Raw genomic sequence first — 19,152 nt, 5'->3', positions numbered from 1 at the left:
TGAAGGAATGGGGACCGCTCCCCCTAAAATTCTGCCCCGTCTAACTCACTGGGGATGGTGCACGTGGCACGGGCTCTGCAGGATGAGGCGGGAAACCTGGGGACCCCACCCTGTGCCGGCTGCCTCTTGCAGAAGAGTCTGGACTAGCGTTGAAGCAATGAAATGATTAACAGTGTCCACCATTCCCTTGCCCCGGGCATCCAAAAACAATGGGCACGAGCAGTGAAGGCAAAATAAATACAGATGCGGAAGCTGCAATTACCTCGTTGAGTTTCTAAAATGAGAAACTGCCAGTGTCCGGCTTTACCTTATTATACTTGTCATCTTGCAGCCATACCTTTTGCTCTCAAAGGGCAGAGCCGGATCTCTAATCAGCACGGAGCTGTGATCCACCCTGGCGCTCTGGGGGCTCTGGGGGGTGGCCACACCGGGCTGCTGCGAGCTGAGCCCAGGTCTCTGGGCGCATCGTGAGAGACCACGGGCCCGGCTGGCCAAGCACGCACACCTAGCACGCTCCACAATCCCCAACTTCTCCCTTCCAACGTGAAATTGTTTTTAATTTTTTTTTATGTTTGTTTATTTTTTTTTTTAATTTTTTTTTCAACGTTTTTATTTATTTTTGGGACAGAGAGAGACAGAGCATGAACGGGGGAGGGGCAGAGAGAGAGGGAGACACAGAATCGGAAACAGGCTCCAGGCTCCGAGCCATCAGCCCAGAGCCTGACGCGGGGCTCGAACTCACGGACCGCGAGATCGTGACCTGGCTGAAGTCGGACGCTTAACCGACTGCGCCACCCAGGCGCCCCTATGTTTGTTTATTTTTGAGAGAAAGAGAGAGAGAGAGAGAGCATGAGCGGGGAAGGGGTAGAGAGAAAGAGGGAGACACCGAATCCGAAGCAGGCTCCAGGCTCTGAGCCTGACACGGGGCTCGAACTCACAGACTGCGAGATCACGACCTGAGCCCAAGTCGGGCACTTCACTGACTGAGCCACCCAGGCGCCCCTGTGACGTGAAATTTTTAAAACTCAGATTTCTCGCCAACAAATCCTGGGGCAGCTCTTCCCTCTGGAGCCACTGCCCAATCCCACCGTGGTAGATGAATTCCACTTGGGCAACTTCCCCAAGTCAACCGGCCCAGGGCAGAAGGACCACGGAACAGAAGGAACCTACCTGTGAGCACAGGTGTAAAACAGGCGGGGCCATGTTTATTTTTACCCAGGGGAATCTTCTTTCCCATGGCTTCCGGCTAGTGGGGAGCAGCCCTGCGTCCCCGGAGGTTGGGCCGCGGGCCAGGCCTGCAAGAGCTAGGCCAGAGCCGGCCCCACTTCTCTGGTGGACGGAAACGGCGCCGTGGCAGCCCCCGCGAACAATGGCCAGGAAATGCCTGCCGGCCTGTGTGCAGGTGAAAGGGAGACACATGTGCTTCCTGTCGGGGGAATTCTTATGGGGGCCCATCCCACAATTCTGCTGACCGGGCGCGTCCTCGCTCTTCACCACATGCTCCGTTACGGTGGCAGAAAAGTCCCGGCCATCAGCGCAGAGAGCATCGAACTCGGGAAGTCGATCACTTCCCACGAGGCCCCCACATCTTATGGAAGGCTGACAGGCCCTGGCGGTTACTGTAGCAGAAGCCATTCCTGACGCTTCTGTTGCACGGCTCGCAGGGGTTGTACCACTTGGGCCGTTCACAGGAATGGAAGGACCAGAGAGGCGAGCATGTGTTCTTGGATTCCACTGCAAGTCACTGGACTACGGTCCACAGGGGAAAGTGATCCCATTACAAACACAGGGAGGGCTACGGGAACACAGAGGCAAGGCCACGAAGGCGAATCCCTGTTCTGTGCGGTGCTATACCCCCGGCATCTAGCACATAGCCTGCTCTCAATAAATAACTGTGGAAGGAATGCACAAAAGGAGAAAGGGACATTTAAGCTGGGTTTTGAAGAATGATTAGGAGTTCACTAGATAAACTGCATGTGCGTGTGTATGAGAGAGGGAATTGGTATATAAAATAGATCTGGGGTGCAATTATCTCATTGTAGCATTTAGATCAGGGAGGGCCCCCATAGATCGGGCCCCCCCCCCCCCCCCGACTGGCTTCATGTCACTCATACAGTCGGCACCACAGTAAGCCCTGGAATGTAGGTCTTATTACACTAAGTTTCTCTTACCGTGTCAGGCTCTTTAAAAGCCATGTACCATGCAGGACACAGGGGGGCAGGCAGCGCCCACGGCACAGCCCCCTGCCAGTGCGCAAGGAGAGAGGGCCCTCACCAAACACACACTCGGCCCCTCTTCTTACTGGGCAAGGAGATGGTCTGGTTGGTCTGGTATGGCCACGTCCGCGTGGACATTGTGTTTAACAAACCCTCAAGTGGCATGACGACCCAGGCCGACCCATAAACCTCTTTCAAAAAAGATCCAAAAGGTAAGAGCCATAACTTGAACTTACAGGTGTGAGGTCAAAAGCATACTGGTTATTGGGAACTCCGGACTTGTGTTGCCTCACGGAGGCTAGGTGCCTCTGCGGAGCGGGATTACAAAGCACGCCAGCTTCAGGACACCAGGCCTAGAGCCGTGCGGGAGAACAAAGAGGAATGGGCATACCCGCAAGCCCCACAACCCAAATGGGCCGTCCCAGCCACCACCCGATCCCCGAGGACTTCTCTCCTTGGGCTGACACTCTTCACCTTCTGATCCCAACTCTTCCCCTGGGCCTCCACCTCATTTCCACCCATGCTAAACACCACCTGAGACAGATCTGGGAACAGTCATATGGGTTTTCCAATCCCTCTCACCGTCTGCTTACTGTCTTTAGCATCCTCATCTACTTAAGACGGGATGGGCTGCCTCAAGAGGTAGCAAGCGCCCCATCACACGTCAATCACAGCGGCCACCGTTAGAGGAGCTGGCTTGCTGAGGAGACAGGCATCCAATGAACTGGACAAAAAGCTGTCCCTTTTAAAGTCTCTTTCTGATCCTGAGATCCCAGCATTCTAAATCAACAGTATTTAACTGATCACCCACCCACCGACTCACAGGGTGGCTGTAACTACAAACACACAGCAAAATTTGCCATAAATGTAAATTATTATAGCATTGGATTTAACAACTTCGAAAGGTATGGGTATGGCTCAAGTAACAAAGTATCAGGGGTGATCCTTTTAATTTTTTTTTTGTTTTCAACGTTTTTTTTTTATTTATTTTTGGGACAGAGAGAGACAGAGCATGAACGGGGGAGGGGCAGAGAGAGAGGGAGACACAGAATCGGAAACAGGCTCCAGGCTCCAAGCCAACAGCCCAGAGCCTGACGCGGGGCTCGAACTCACGGACCGCGAGATCGTGACCTGGCTGAAGTCGGACGCTTAACCGACTGCGCCACCCAGGCGCCCCTCAGGGGTGATCCTTTTAATCCTAGTGCTAATGCCGCTGGCACCCAGCCCCAGCTATGACCCCTGGAATAAGTCACTAACTATACCAAACCTCAGTTTCCTGATCTGCGAAATGGCAATGCTCCCATCTGCCCGTGCCACTAGACTGTTTGAGGACCAAATAAAGATATATAAAAGCATAAATCACCACGTAAATCCAAGATTGTGGATTTATCATGCTACCGTGGTTCTAGTTTGTCTCTGAAGGGTTACTACTTGCCTTATGGAAAGACTTCATATTAGTTGTTAATTTTCGCCATGAAGTTTAGACCATTTCCTCTTGTATCCCTTGGGATCTGACTTTTGATTTCCAAGGTCAAACCTGCTTTATATCACCCACATATCTCATCTTTTGGGAATGGATATTTCAATCTCCATCCAAGTCACTTAGAAGAGTAAGTGGTACTTTGGAGAGCCCAAAACATTGAAGCACAATTCCTGAGTGCTTAGAAACCACCAGACACTCAAAGTATAATGAATAAGACACATACTTTGCCCTTGAGAATCTTACTATCCTGCTGTACAGACAGCAGGAAAATAGGCAGAAGGGACCCTGACCCAGTCTCAAGGGGTCAAGGAAGCTTCTGGAAGGAAGACTGAAATCCACCTCAAGGTGGATCTGCACTGTAAGATCACCCTGTAAGTATGATTGTCCAGCCAGTTCATTTAAGAAATGTTTTCCTTCCCTACTTTGGTTCGTTACCTTGTTCATCTAGGAAGAGAGATCAGGACAGTGAAGGTGCCTGGATAGGATCTTAGGGAAGGAGGGGACTTTTAGCACCAGCTGGACCGGGACACAAGAGACAAATGAGCTCACTTTATTTATTTTTTTCATTCTGTGAATATCTAAATACCATTCACACAGATGAAACATTTAACGTAAGAACAAACATGTTCAGAGAGAAAGCACACTTTATTTCATTTTATGCTCCCAGCAAACTTCCTAAGGTAGCTACGGATGTCTCCATTTTGCAGACAAGAACACTGAGGCTGAGGGCCTGAGCCTGTAAGCGCAGATCGGAGGTTCAAACACAGGTCTGTCTAGCTGCAAAGCCCTCACTACTATTTTAGGCTTACCCATCTAAATTTCCTTCCTTGATGACAATAGAAGTTTCCTAATTTACCAAATACTGCCTAAATATAAACAAGGAAAAATGAAAGGCACGGTGACATTAAAGTGCAAAACTAGGGGCGCCTGGGTGGCTCAGTCGGTTGGGCGGCCGACTTCGGCTCAGGCCATGACCTCACGGTCTGTGAGTTCGAGCCCCGCGTTGGGCTCTGGGCTGACGGCTCAGAGCCTGGAGCCTGTTTCAGATTCTCTGTCTCCCTCTGTCTGCCCCTCCCCCACTCACGCTCTGTCAAAAATAAATAAACATTAAAAACAAGTTTTTAAGTGCAAAACTATACTTAAAAGGAAAAAAAAAATCTCCTTTCTTCTCTTGGGTTAAGATGGCTCTTCTACAGGATTCTTTCCCAATACACACCAGGGCACACACACATATGTACATATGCACACACAGCCGCAAGGCCTGATGCCTCACTTGACTGTAAGGTTTTGATGGCAGTGTTTGTATTAATTTTCAATGCCCAGTAATAGGACTCATTCACACATAGATCACGTCATTGCTCTGTGACCTTCAGTAGCCCTCTTTGGTCATTTTTGGATTCAGGCTCCTACAGAGCTATCGTGAAACCTGTTGTGTGAACTGGAGAAGCAGACAAACTACAGCTATGGTAAATGGGAGAGGAGTGAGTGACCTCCAAGAAAAAAAAGCCACCTAAATTCTAAAAGAAAAACTATCGATCTAGAAATAGTCACTCTTATCTACAACACTGATAGAATCTGGGCTTCATCTGGGCAAGGGGAAACCACAAAAGCGTCTGGGTGAGCAGGGGAAAGTGTGCCTGACAATCAGTATGGTGGGAAAGTGGACAACTAAAGTGGTTAGAACACAGACAGACGTGCAGACGAGCAGTTATGTCTCTTCTCTTGTAACGTGCAAGGCTGGTAGCAGAGGAGATGGGGGAAAAGGAATAATACAAGTCATTTTCAAGAAAACAAGTGTAATGTCTTACTTGGCGACTAAGATAATGGTCATTTAAGAGAAATGCGGAAATCAGAAATAAGTGTCGGTTGGAGAAGATGACAGGTAATTTGATTGTAATTTAACCAACCCAGTCCCATACATTTTTTTCTCCAAATCATTTTTGAGTGGATTTTCATCATTTTATTTGTCCTGTCCAAAAAACCGGAACGAGACCACTTAAAGTAATCTTATTTTGTGGTAGATTTCGAAGTTCTATTCAATATTAGCCATTAGCATTTAAGCAGAGAGCTGTCCACCCCTTCATTGTAGGGATGAATTTCTGTTTCTCCACGTTGTTCAATATGTATCTGTTGTGTTGAATTGAGCCTGAGACACTGCACAAAAGAAGGGAACATCTTTGGGCTTCAGTCTTCTCTGAAGGTTCTTCGGGGTCCTTCTCGTTCTAGAAATCTGTCTGTCTCTCTAGCCTATTCACCCTTGTGATGAACAGCATGTGTTTCTAAGTCAGCTGGCCACAGTAAAAAGGGTACAGCTTGTGGCCATGACACGGAACAAAGCTAAATAGGTCATACGAAGACAGAACCTCTGACCTTGGCCCCATTAGCACCCATAGAGGCCAACCAAGAGAGCTGAGCAAAATGGTCACATACGAAGAAGAGGAAGAGGAGAGGGTGGGGGCTGAGGCCATGGAGTACACCATCCAGCAACTCTCCACCCAGGGGTCCCGGAGGGCAGGTGTTGCACTCTTATTCCAACTTAGGTTGGTCAGGACACTTGTTTTACACTGAATGTGCTAGGCACTGGGCTGTACTAAAGAACATAAAGACACAAGGCCAGCCAACACCCTCCCTTGCAGATGCAATGGTCTAGGTTGTAGTATGTCGACTAGGGGCTCATCACCAGGGTAGACGTTGGCAAATGGATGTTATTTCATAACAGGTACCAATTCCTCCTCCCTCTACAGCCTTAAAAATAAAAAATAGTTTTTGTTCTCGTATTTACAGTTGTAAGGCTCCCCACGACAATGAAATAAAACTATTAATAAGCTCATCAGATCAACCAAAACTCTTCTTCCTTTTAAAATTTGCCTAGAACATGAACTGAAAATAAAGGAAAAAGACAAATACCCAATTAAAAATGTAAAACAAATTGGGACACCTGGGTGGCTCAGTCGGTTAAGTGTCCGACTTCGGCTCAGGTCATGATCTCACGGCTTGTGAGTTTGAGCCCTGCATCGGGCTCTGTGCTGACAGCTCGGAGCCTGGAGCCTGCTTTGGATTCTGTGTCTCCTTCTCTCTCTCTCTGCCCCTCCCCCACTTGTGCTCTGTCTCTATCAAAAATAAATAAATGTAAAAAAAAAATTTTTTTAATGTAAAACAAATGATCACTCTCACCAGTAATCAAAGATACGTAAAGTAAACCCAAATGCCATTATTCACTGGTCAAATTATCAAAGTTTCCAGAAGGCAGTATTTGTTGGTAAGGGCATGGTAAGCTGTAAGGGTTCTCCTATTTGTGGGGGCGTACGAATGGGGAGGGGGGAACTATCTGTGTGTAAATGGGTATTTCCTTTCTTAAAAGTGATATGTTATAAAACCTTCAAAAACCTGAAACTCTAATAATCTCATTTCCTGGGATCCATCCTAATGAAATAATCAGAGATACCCACAAAGTCTTCTATAAAGAGACTTACCCAAGTTTCAATTATGATGACAAAAAAACTAGACCAAATAAATGTCCACTTGAGATATGGTTAAAAAAACAAAACAAAACCCTGATGCATCCACACAGTAGACTAGAATATGTACACACGTGTATAAAATTATGTTTTCAGATATGCAATGGCACAGGGAAATGCTCATGGTACCACGTTAAACAGAAAAACAGGATACAAACCCTACATTCAGTGCAATAGCAATTTCACACACACACACACACACACACACACACACACACACACACACGAGAAAAATCACCAAAAGGAAACATATCAAAATGTCAACAGTGGTGTTTTATTCTGGTTTGCTTTTTTTTTTAATGTTCTTATTTATATTTTACTGTATTTTACAGTGACCTGTCACGAAATGCATTTGGTAGAGCCATATGAAGTAACGCCGTTTTCAAGGAAAAAATGGCCATATGCTGACACTTTCGTGTACTTTAACTTAATATGATCTCACCATCAGAAAAAAAAACTTAGGGGTGCCTGGCTGGCTCAGTCAGTAGAGCATGTGACTCTTGATCCTGGGCTTGTTGAGTTCGAGCCCTACGTTAGGGGTAGGGTTTACTTGATTGATAGATAGATGGATAGATGGACAGATAGAAAGAAAAACAATTAAGAACAGTTTCTTAGGTAGGATTAGGAAAATGTATCTTTGAAAATATATTACGTATTTGGCAGGCTCAATGAAAAGAAACACTGAAGAAAAAAATAAATGAGCAATAAATTACATAAGGTTCTAAGGGTCTAGTATATGGCACATGGGTCTTATCTGCTACAGAGTTTCTTAACCTGTTTCCAGGAAGCCTAAAGTTACATGTTCTGCTGATAAAAATCTAATACAAGATTACAAAACAGCATTCTAAAGGTCTTGATTAGACATTGTTACTCTTCTAGAAAACCTAAAACTTCTCAGTTGTGTTCACTGACATTCCATATTTAAGATGTAATTAGTCCCTCAAGTTGTTGGCAGTTCACTGTAAATACTTCTTCCACTGACAACTTTTCAGTCTAATGTTATGATTAATATATAACAAAGTACTTTCTTTAAACAAGAGGTAAATAGCTAAGACCTAACAGCAGGATGAAGCACGTTGCTAACTGACACATGGATGTTTACTGCTTTCTATGTACTTTATTATGAACAATAGGATTGCCATTTCTCTTTTCCATCTTAATGAAAGAAAGAACTCAACAGTTTCAGTGTAAGCTCTGGCGCGGTGAAGTGCTCACACGCTGTTGTTACCATACCACAATACTGTGATGACCAGCTCTTGTCAGGGCACTCAAGTTGTTAAAATCTTCTCCACATAAAAAGCATATTTAATCTGTGAAGTAATAATTTCAGTATGGTAACCATTCCTGAGTTAAGTTTCTTCAGGGTGACAAAAAAAAAAAAAGGAGGTGGAAAACTTGGGTCTCAGATCAAAAGGACTTCTGGAATGCTAATCTTGCTGGGTTGGGTCGGTGTTAAGGCACTGATTCCAAAACAGAGAGAGACAAGGGAAACAAAGTACCAAATGTTATGCACTTTATTTTTTTCATAAATATTATCTCTTCTAACTTCTTTTTTGTCTTTTCCCCCAAGACCTGAGTGAACACACACACACACATACACACACACACACACACACACACTCCCGTCTTCTCTTTCACCTCTACGTTCTGTCACACAATTATTGCTTTGGTGACCCCACCCCCTTTTTATGAGACCCTAAGTACCTCATTAACATTTCTCAAAGATTAGTAGTCATTAAGAAGAGGAGTAAAATTGGATAAGATTTTTTAAATCTTCTGGAATTTCTGGCTATTTGCGAAAATAACCATAAAACTTACAATAGACTAGAATTTAATCCCACTACCAACATGCATGTCAAACTCCACATGTAAAGATTCCTGGAATAGTCTATTAAACTTAGAACACACTAGTTTTCTTTGAAAATATCTTGAGAACAAAAGAGCCAAGGTTTTATAATAATGTTAAAGTTCAAATCATTTCATAAAACTTGTAAATTATTTTCTAATTGCAAAAGTCATGTAAAGTTATTCTAGAAGTAAACGCTGCAAAATTCAGTGTTGAAGAAAAAAGAGTTCCCAGTAACCCCACTGTGCCAAAAGATAACCACCAACAGTTCGGTTTCTATCTCTCCTATTCTTTGTATACATGCAGTTGCTTTCTCACTCTCCTTTTTTTTTTTTTTCCCTTCTTCGAAATGTATCTTGGTATCTCTTCATTCTTTCATTTACGTACAGAAGAAACAAGCTTATAGGTAAGCTACAGAGAGATCACCAACAAGCAACAACTTACAAGGATATTTCACGGTCTAATAATTAATCTTTACTAGTTTAGCCTGCCTGTGCCCAACTATATTATCTACAGAAAGTTTTTGGAGAATATATTTAAAGAAAGTAAAGGTAATAGTCCAAATGCTAAACAAGATACCACAAATTTAAATCAAGATAACTGACGTTTCAGTATCAGGGCAGTTCCTGTATTTTTTACATGACTGTTAGTGGTTAAAGGATATATCAAAGTATTGGAGACCCATCTGCCCCCCCCCCCAACCCCCGCCCCGGGCTGCTGGCCTTACCAAGTGTCCCTCAGCACTCCTTAAGTTGGTAAGCTCTTGGAACAAAACACAGCAGCAAGGTTTTAATGAGTGAGAGAACCCTTCCCATCCAAAAGGTGAAAAACAACATCTGTTACCAAAAAAGTAAGTAAATAAATAAATAAAAAGAAACATTGGTAATGGGATCAACGATAGACCTAAAGGATTTCAGAGGCATAGTCTTCGCTTATCAAAATCAAAACCACAACAGAACAATTGTTTCAACGCAACACTCTGTGTTCTAAACTCTCTCTAGATTAATTAGCGTGAAATCCCGCCAAGCTCATTAAGGGAGAAATTCTGGACTCCTACAGCACGACTGGTGTTTACTGTCCTCCCAAACTACAGGACTCTCCAACAAGGACAATGGGAACTTGGCGGAACCACAGACTTCTGGGCTGTCTTTACTGATAGCATTTCTAGTTTATTTTTAAGCTGCATTTAAAAAAAATTATAGTCCAAGGATCTTTTCAGATTTGGGTGTTTTTTTTTTTTAAATGAAAAACTGGTCCTTATTTACTCTCCTTGTGTACCTCCAATCTCCAGTTACATTTTATAGCTATTGAACAATAAGCCATATGCTTCTGGAGTCTGTGACGACTCAGATGCGTTATTAACTAACTCTGATTAGCTTGTCAAGTCCTCCAGAGCATGTGAACACTCGGGCACTTTAAGTTATATCCCAAGGAGGTAGAAAGACAAAAAAATTTTGGTTTGTTTTTTTTCTTCTTTTTTTCCTGGCACAGGCTTTCTCCGCCCACCCAATCCCCTTAAATCTCTTGGGCCTGCCAAGGGCCTGACCTTCCATTCTCTGGAGCACAGGGTGAAGTTTGCCAGGAGGAAGGCCCAGCAGATTAAGGCCTCTGTTCAACAAATATTTGCTCACCCACTCTTGTGGGAGTGAAAACTGTTTGCTACAAGTTGCCTCCCCAGAGTAATAGTTAGGGACCTGCAGGATGCCTGTTTAGTTGGTGGCTAAGAATTAGACACCTAATAGCAAGGTAAATAGAAAGTTCAAACCCACACAACATTATGAAAAACCACATGAATTTACCAAATTCCCAATTTCACATGAAAACCATCACAATTGTCCTGAAATAGAATCCGCATATGAGTTCCAAAACACTATACACGCTTGCCTTGCCAAAGGGCCATAATCCAGTCATCTTAACTTCTAAAACTGCCTGACTCAAGGCACTGTTTTCCTGAAGTTTTACCTGCATAGCCTGTGACCACTCAGTTTTGAATACTGAGTCTGCCATTTTTGTCTAAGTATTTCTGGCAGCCTGACCCCTCCCACCCCATCTTCCAACCCTCACCTCAAATCCCTAGGATGTCTGTTCTTTGCAAATCTGAAAAGACAAAAAGCCAGAGAAGGAAGGCCTGAAGATGCCCCCCCCCACACACACACACACCCTTGAAATTGTGTGGTCCACATTACCCCATCCGTCTCCCTAAGACAGGCCAGGCAACTAGACTAAGGGAGGGAGAGGTGAGCATGGGGGTAGAGGGAGGAGATGCCGAGGATGGCCGTGAGGGTGGCAGGGTGTGTGTGTTGGGAGGCGGAAAGGGAGGGTGATCTGCCTAAGCTAATTCCCCAAAGTCCTCTGCTCCTAGAGAGCACGGATGAGCAAGGAATGGGGCATGACCAGGTCGCGCTGGCGAGGAGTTCTCATTTTTCTTTTTTCCAGTAGTGAAATCACAGCTCCTTTCTCAAAACCCCAGAGGAACCCAAGGGGGCTGGGCTGCTACCTCCAGTGACAAGGACCAAGAGCGGTGCTGAACCTCACTGCGGTCAGGGCATCTAGGCAAACCCGGGCATTCTAGGGTGAACTGATGGCGACGGGGGTGGGGTGGGGGTACTCAGGAGATCCAAGTGCGAAGACCGGGCGCAGGCAGGCAGGCTCCAGATCCCATAAACGAGCTGATTAACGAGATTTACAGCACTCTCAGGCGGGGCTCTTTCCTTTCTCCCACCCTTTTCTCTCCCCCCCCTCCACCCCCAACTTAACCACCAGCAGCCGGGGAGGCCCGGCAGCCCCGGGCAGTTGCTGGGAAGCAGCGGCGATTAGCGCCCTAATCCCGGGTCCTGACCCGGCAAAGCGGTGGGCGCGGAAGGCCGGGCGGAGACCCGAGCAGGGAGCGCCGGGCGCGGCAACGAGCTCCCAACGTCCCGCGGGCAGGTCCGGACTGCCGGGGGGGGGGGGGCGGGTAGGGGGCCACCGTGGGAACCGGGGACCTCGGAGACTCTGAGCAGCGGCTGTCAGTTCCTGGGGTGCTGTCCGCGAAGTCGGGGCGCGCAGGCGAAAGAGCGGGCTGGCCGGAGCCGGGCCGGCGGGGAGGACGCCGAGAGCCGAGGCAGCGACCCCCGCCGTTCCGGGCCCTCCCCGCGAAAGGGGCCGAGCGAGCGCTAACGCCAGCCGCGGCCCTCGGCGCGGGACCCGCGAGTCCCGCACCCGGGCTGGGCACCTGAGGGGCGCGGACGCCCCCTCCCAGCAAAAGCTAACGCTCCCTCACCCCGAGGCTGCGGGCGTGCGGCCCGCGGCGGCCGGGCCGGGCACCGTGTGGGACGCCCGGGGCGGGGGTGCGGACGCCCCCCAACGCCGGGGGAGGCTCGCACCGGAGCAACGTCCGGGCTGGAGAAGTTGGGGGCGCGCGCGGGAGGCTGGGGGCGAGGCCCGCGTAGCGCCGTGGGAACGGGCCAAATGGGCGGCGGGAGTCAGGAGGGGCGAGACACACCGGGACTTACCGAGCGGCTCCCTCATGCTGCCCCGCGCCGCCGCCGCCGCCGCCGCCGCTCCGGCCGGCCGGGGACCAGCGCGACCCGCCCCGCTTGCAGCCGCCGCGGCGGAGCATGCCCGGAGCCGCCGCCGCCCGCCCCACCCACCGCCCGGCCTCGCCCCGCCTACATCTCCGCCCACCGCCCGGTCTCGCCCCGCCCACATCCCCGCCCACCGGCCGGCTTCGCCCCGCCCATATCCCCGCCCCGCCCGCTAGGCGGCCTCCAGGCTCTGGCTCTCTCCGCGGGAGGGCGGCACCCGAGTAGGGAGCCTAGCTCACCCGCCTCGGGTGGGCCCTGCGTGGGTGGGTCTCCCCAGAGGTACAGGTGACTGGACCTTCTTTCTCTTTCCCTGTCACTTAGGTTTGAGCGGCTTCAACACTGTGCGAATGTCCACACACACACACACACACAGATACATACAAAACAAAAATATTTGTATACAGATGCACACACTCATATATAATTACGCAAAGATGCACATAAACACACCCATATGCAGTCACACACAGATGCATACAAACACCCTCATTCGGTCACAGGCAAACCCACACACATATACACACATATACACACTCACACACAAAGACACACATACAACACAGACACACACAAACACCCATACACACACTTTCAGAAAAACACAATCATGGAAGGTGTGAGGAGCAGTAAATAATGCCGGGGACAACAGCTTAGTGCTTGGGATTTCCTCGTTTAAAAAAAGACCTCTAAGAGCCTTAGCTATAGGCTGGAGACTTTAGAGGTCAGTTAGTTTATCCTCTCTTGTGATAGATGAGGAAACTGAGGCTAGGAGTAGGATATGCCTAAAGGCAAGAGTAAGGAGGAGGTCAGAGGGAGAGTTCAGAGCAGAATAAACAATTATTCGTAGCCCACTCCACGTTTCCCTGGCAGCAGTGATTAGACCACTGCCAGGTTCACTCAGGGGCAAAAGTCCTCGTACTTTGGCGAGTAGAGAAAAGACATGAAGCGTTCAAGTTTGCTGATGAGTTGGAGAGAGAGAGAGGGTGTTGGCTAAGTCAAGTCCAAGGGGCAAACATGGATGGCAGAGCAGACTGGAATCCCTGCAGAATTTTTAGGAAACCTCTTAGCCACACCGTGGATTTAGTGTCAGAACAGCATTAACACATGAAGCTGTTTGCACTGTCACCATGGACGACCCCGGTCCGAGGATTGTTTTCTTTTGATCCTCACTACCGGGACTGGGGCTCAGGGAGGCACACAGAAGTTGCAGAATCAGGCCAAAGACCCTTGCCCTTAACCCTGACTATGGAAGAGTATATAGGCCAAGAGAGCAAAAGAGCTAAACACACTGGAAAAGAGAAACAATCAAATCTGATGCTGTGTGTGTGTGCGTTATCTACCGCACATCAAGCATACCGGGGAGACGGTGCAGACAGGACAGCGTGATCAGGTGCTCAAGGAAGAAGGTGTGGATCCCGATTTGGGGTACTTCTGCCACTTTCTAGATGTATTACTTTACTTCTGTCCACTTCAATTTCCTCTCTAACAAAATGGGGATAATGACAGTGTTCACCTCCTAGGAAATGAGAATTGAAGGAGGTAAGTAAGGCCTTTTGAGCACTCAGCATAGTCCTGGCACATAGTGAAAATGTAGAAAGTGGCAGCCCCTACCATGGAAAGTTCTGTGGGCTGGAGCCGGCAGGGGAGGCATTCTGGGAGGGCACCCTGGAGGACAGGTGGGTTGTGTCTAGGCAGAGGCAAACGGTATCATCTCCAGGCTGGAGGAGTTAAGATGAGAAAAAAAGACAATGAATCGCAGAGGCTTTTCTGGAAAATCGTAATCATACACAGTGGTGACATTGCTTCTTGCCATAAACACATCTTTCAGGGACAGAGTGCTTCAGTGACATACAATTCCCATTTGTCCTCAATTTGTCAAATCAATGAAATAACTTCTTCTTCTTGTGGAATGCCTATACGTGCCCAGCACTATGCAGACACATATGGAGCTCAATATTCCTGCGAGATCATTTATCAGCCCGAAAACTGATTAGAACAATGTTATATTGTTGGGTTTCTGGGTCACCCCCGCAGAAGTTTTATAATGTCACTGAAATGCTATATAGTTGCAATAGAGAAAACACAGAAGCAATACCAGCAACTAGGCTAAACATACCTAAATAAAGTTTAATAAGAAATTGTGTCTCAGCAGAAAGGTTGGTAAAGGCAGATTTCATTAGAGGAAGGTAATGAGATTGAGATACTGTAGATTCTGAAGAAGATGACGGTGCAATTTCAAAGATTTTTGTGGTTTCTGAGCGCTGGCTCTTTATCATGACAACCTCATTTCAAGATGTTTTGCTTCCCTCTTTCTCCAGCACTGATGTGTCACCAGCCCTGTTCTGTTGCTTCCCAACCATGACTAAGGCCATTTCAAATGAACAAGCAAATGAAAACATGAGGATAGAAGGTGGTGGAGGGGCTGGAGAGCGAGGAGAAAGGTGGGAGATTTTTTCAAAAGATTTGAAAATAGAAAAATGAAGAAGGAGGTAAGGTTGAAAAGATACATGAGTATGAGTAGATAGTTGTCTGAGTTACAAAGGGGAAGGTGGTGCTTCCCCAGATGAGTGTGAAAGTTGGTGAGGTCCATCCATTGGGCAATTTGCCACACTGGTGACCGGGGCATAGACACGAGGTGGTGGACAGGATATGTGAGAAGCCAGCTGTACATACGCATGTATGCATATGTTGGCGGTTATGATTTTAGAGGAAAGGAAATTTCTTCGTTAAGTCAGGATTTTGTCGCTCAGAGACCACCTGTGTAAGTTTTATTTTGACTGTAAGAAGAGTCACGTTCCTTCTCCTCATTGCCACCCACCCCACTTCTGTGCAACTTCAGTCACTTGCTCCTACCTACTTGATTCGGGGAGGTTTAAACACAGGACAAAAATATCTGTCTGCTGCTTACGGGATATGTGATATAAAATATGATTGAAAACAACTTTGAGCGTGATGCTGTTAGAAACCCAGCACCGGCTAGGGAACGTGAGCCAAATTCCAGCCCCGGGTGCCCGAATGTCTCCGCCTTTCTCTGAGTCCTGGAGAAGGGATTTCACAGACTCAGGAAGGAACTTGGATTATTGAGTCATCAGGGCAGATGTGCAATGACCAGAGAATGCTTAATGGCCTCTTAAGAAAAAAAAACGAAAAGAAAAAAACCTTGTTTCTTTAACTCCTTGCCTTTTCAAGGACCTAGAATAACCCTCTTCCCTCCTTGCTTTAGGGCTCTTTTGTGATGACCTAATATACGGTTTCCTTTCGTTGACTTAGATATTCTTTGATGTTTTTCTGAGTTTGAAAAACACTACCAGTTCTCATTTTTTAAAGATTAATGTCCTTGATAAAAATCTTGAATCCTTCTCGTTGGCTTGTACTAAAAGTCAGACAATAAGTATTATACAAAAACTACAAAAGGTTTTATGTCAACAAGTGCTAATAAACCTTATATATTTTTTAGATACTGACATGCTCTGTATTAATTCAGAGGCTATTCTGCATAATTGTTTTTGGCCATAAACTGGAAATCTGTTTCTCAAACTGCGTTCCATGGACCACCTAATTTCAGATTAATGTTGGGTTTGACTGGAAGCCGAATGCCTGGTCCTCATCCACGTCGGACACAATCAGAATTTCTAATTACCGCAGTTGGGACCCAGGAATCTGTACTCTTAAAGTGAATGTCCAGTAAATGTCCAGATGATTCTTACACAAATAAAATTTGAGAAGCAAGAATAGAGCACAAGAAATAGAAAGAGTGTGTCAAAACTTAACAGAATGATAGGCACGGCTCAGGTCATGATCTCACGGTTCGTGAGTTCGAGCCCCGCATCGGGCTCTGTACTGGCAGCTCAGAGCCTGGAGACTGCTTCAAATTCTATGTCTCCCTCTCTCTCTGCTCCTCCCTGGCTCATGCTCTGTCTCTCCTTCAAAAATAAATAAAAACATTTAAAAAAATTAAAAAAAACAAAATACAGTAGTTATCAACATCATTGTATGATGGTGAGGAATGGTACAGCGATGCCTCCTGTGAATAAAATGCAATAGATGTTTGTTAACTGTTGACTTAGAAGATTTGGCATCAACCCAGACAGGAAATTGACAATCCTGGGGATTAAGAGAAGAATAACAAATATTTTTAATCATATACCTTCACTCTAAGGAGAATGAATCTGCATGGTTATTGCATAAGAAAAATCATTTTTAATCATTTGCTATCTCTTTGTTGGCTTTTTTCCTCCATGAGGCTACACATTAATGGGAAACAGCCTAGCTCTGCCTCTCTCCCAAGCCCTGTCGCCACCCTAGCAAAGGGTTGCTGTTTACTAGTGGTTGACAGAACATTCCAAGCATCCCCCTGCCTGCAGTCTGCGATTCTTTCCCAGATTCATTAAGGAAACCTTGTTTTCCTGTCCTCCAGGGAATGACAGTGGCTGGCTGGGATCCCACTGGTAGAAGGGAGATGCACACGTGACTTCAAAAAGACAGTGATGTGGCCGACATCAGAGTGGTCCAGACATGGGCAGCCCTGAGCCGCCTCTCTTGCCATCACATACCAGCTAATCAGGGATCAACCAAAAACAACTCTAGCATTTTCTTTAACCCATACAACTTCTTGGGGCGCCTGGGTGGCTCAGTCGGTTAAGCGTCCTACTTCGGCTCAGGTCAGGATCTCATGGTCCGTGAGCTCAAGCCCTGCGTCAGGCTCTGTGCTGACACCTCAGAGCCTGGAGCCTGCTTCGGATTCTGTGTCTCCCTCTCTCTCTCTCTGCTCCTCCCCCACTCATGCTCTGTCTCTCTCTCAAAAATAAACATTAAAAAAAAATACGACTTCTTATTAAAAAATGGGAACTATGTGAACAAAATGATACAAGTTGGTTACCAACATTCATTGAAAAAAAATGCAATGCTTCCATTGGGGGAGAGAATGACATATTGGCCTCTTATTAAGTTGGCAATGGCTAGCAACACAAAAAGGACACTGACTTGGGAGGGAGAAGTGTGAACTACCTTTCATTTAATGTTTCTTTTCTTTTCTTTTCTTTTTTTTTTTTTTTAGTTTATTTGCTTAATTTGAGAGCGAGAGAGCACACGCAAGAGCGTGCAGGAAGGGCAGAGAGAGAGAGGGAGAGAGAGAATCCCAAGCACCGTCAGCACAGAGCCCGACACGTGCCTCGAAGTCACAAACAGCAAGATCATGACCTGAGCCAAAATCAAGAGTTGGATGCTAAACCTGACTGAGCCACCCAGGTGCCCTCATTTAATATTTCTTATGTGCCAGGTACTTGCTAGGTCTTGACTTGTTGTCTTTCACGTACATAAGGGCAGCATTTGTTACCAGGGTGCTCTGATTTTGAAGAAGTGCTCCTCGTTGAGTGTTGAAGATATCGGAAATCTCCCATATAAGAAAGCTTTCTATGACTTGCTTGAACAAGCTTGCTTGTTCGCCTCTGTGAAACTTCTCTAGCATCTTGTTTAAGCTCTTGGTACAGCATTGATCGTGGCATGCCTTGCATTTGCTTCATCAACCCATGTGTTTAGTTCAGCTACTAGATTCTGAGTTCCTAGTGGAAGGGATTGTCCCCTTCCACTAGGATCATCCCCATCCTAACCGTGTTTTCTTCACCCTTCTGCTTGTGTATTTGGCATCCATCAATCACAGTACAGGGCCAACCTGATGGCCATGGTTGTTTACAACCCCCTGGTGATGTAGAGCCCATCCTCTAAACCACCTCCTTATCTACCTATCACACACCAAGTCAGTGTCTTCCCTGACCTAATCGTCCCAGGCAGCCCCTATCCTCTCCACCTGCCTCAAAACCTACTAGAGTTATTCAAACCCTCCGCTGATTCCCCAGCCCTGCCTTGCCTTTTGCACAGAGACCTCAGTAAAGGCTGTGGTCTGTGCTTTTCTCTTGCTTCTTTCTGCCTCCTGATGGACACTGGTGCTTCCCCCTGTGGTCCAGCATGGCGTGCCATGCCTGTTTCTAGGGGAACAGTGAGTGACTTGAAACTTTTCTTTCATTTGTTTTGAGAGAGCATGCATGTGAGTGGTGGTGGGGGGGGGGGGGGGGGATTGGTCAGAGAGAGGGGGAGACAGAGGACCCAAAGTAGGCTCTGGAGCTGACAGCAGAGAGCCCAATGCAGGGCTTGAACTCATGAACCACGAGATCATGACCTGAGCCGAAGTCGGATGCTCAACCAACTGAGCCACCTAGGTGCCCGGGAACTTTTCTTCCAATGGTACTTACATCTTCAGGTTGTCACTCAGTCACCTTTATAAATTAAGACCCAGGTACAAATCAGTCCCGCTGTTTACCACAACTGAGCACCATACCTTTGGCAGCTAGGTGAAACAGCTATCTGTTGAATTGAATTGGTGAGTGCCTCGGAAATGAAGGGTGATCATTTAAACTCACACTGTCAAATACAAAGTTGTAAATCCTTGCCATACGAATGGGGTCAAAACACTTAGGTGAGGGCTAAGGGTTACCACAGGAAAAATGGCTGGCCAGCACTTTGAGAA

General features: G+C 46.8%; 1 protein-coding gene across 3 annotated transcripts in view; it reads right to left on the bottom strand.

Moving 5' to 3' along the window:
• Positions 1 to 12,663, bottom strand: part of JCAD (junctional cadherin 5 associated) — a 42,282-nt gene extending 29,619 nt beyond the window's left edge. For 2 of the 3 annotated variants that reach the window (XM_049624759.1, XM_049624761.1), the window contains exon 1: positions 12,558 to 12,663. The gene's annotated coding sequence lies outside the window, so the exon portion shown is untranslated. Of the gene's footprint in view, positions 1 to 2,452; positions 2,570 to 2,798; positions 3,124 to 12,557 lie in introns of those variants that run through there. The other variant, XM_049624760.1, reaches the window with a different exon arrangement.
• Positions 12,664 to 19,152: the final 6,489 nt, after the last annotated feature.

The sequence above is a fragment of the Panthera uncia genome, chromosome B4 (genome assembly GCF_023721935.1).
Source record: "Panthera uncia isolate 11264 chromosome B4, Puncia_PCG_1.0, whole genome shotgun sequence".
Taxonomy (NCBI): domain Eukaryota; kingdom Metazoa; phylum Chordata; class Mammalia; order Carnivora; family Felidae; genus Panthera; species Panthera uncia.
Note: the sequence above shows the minus strand (reverse complement) of the source record. Positions and strands in the feature narration are given on the sequence as shown.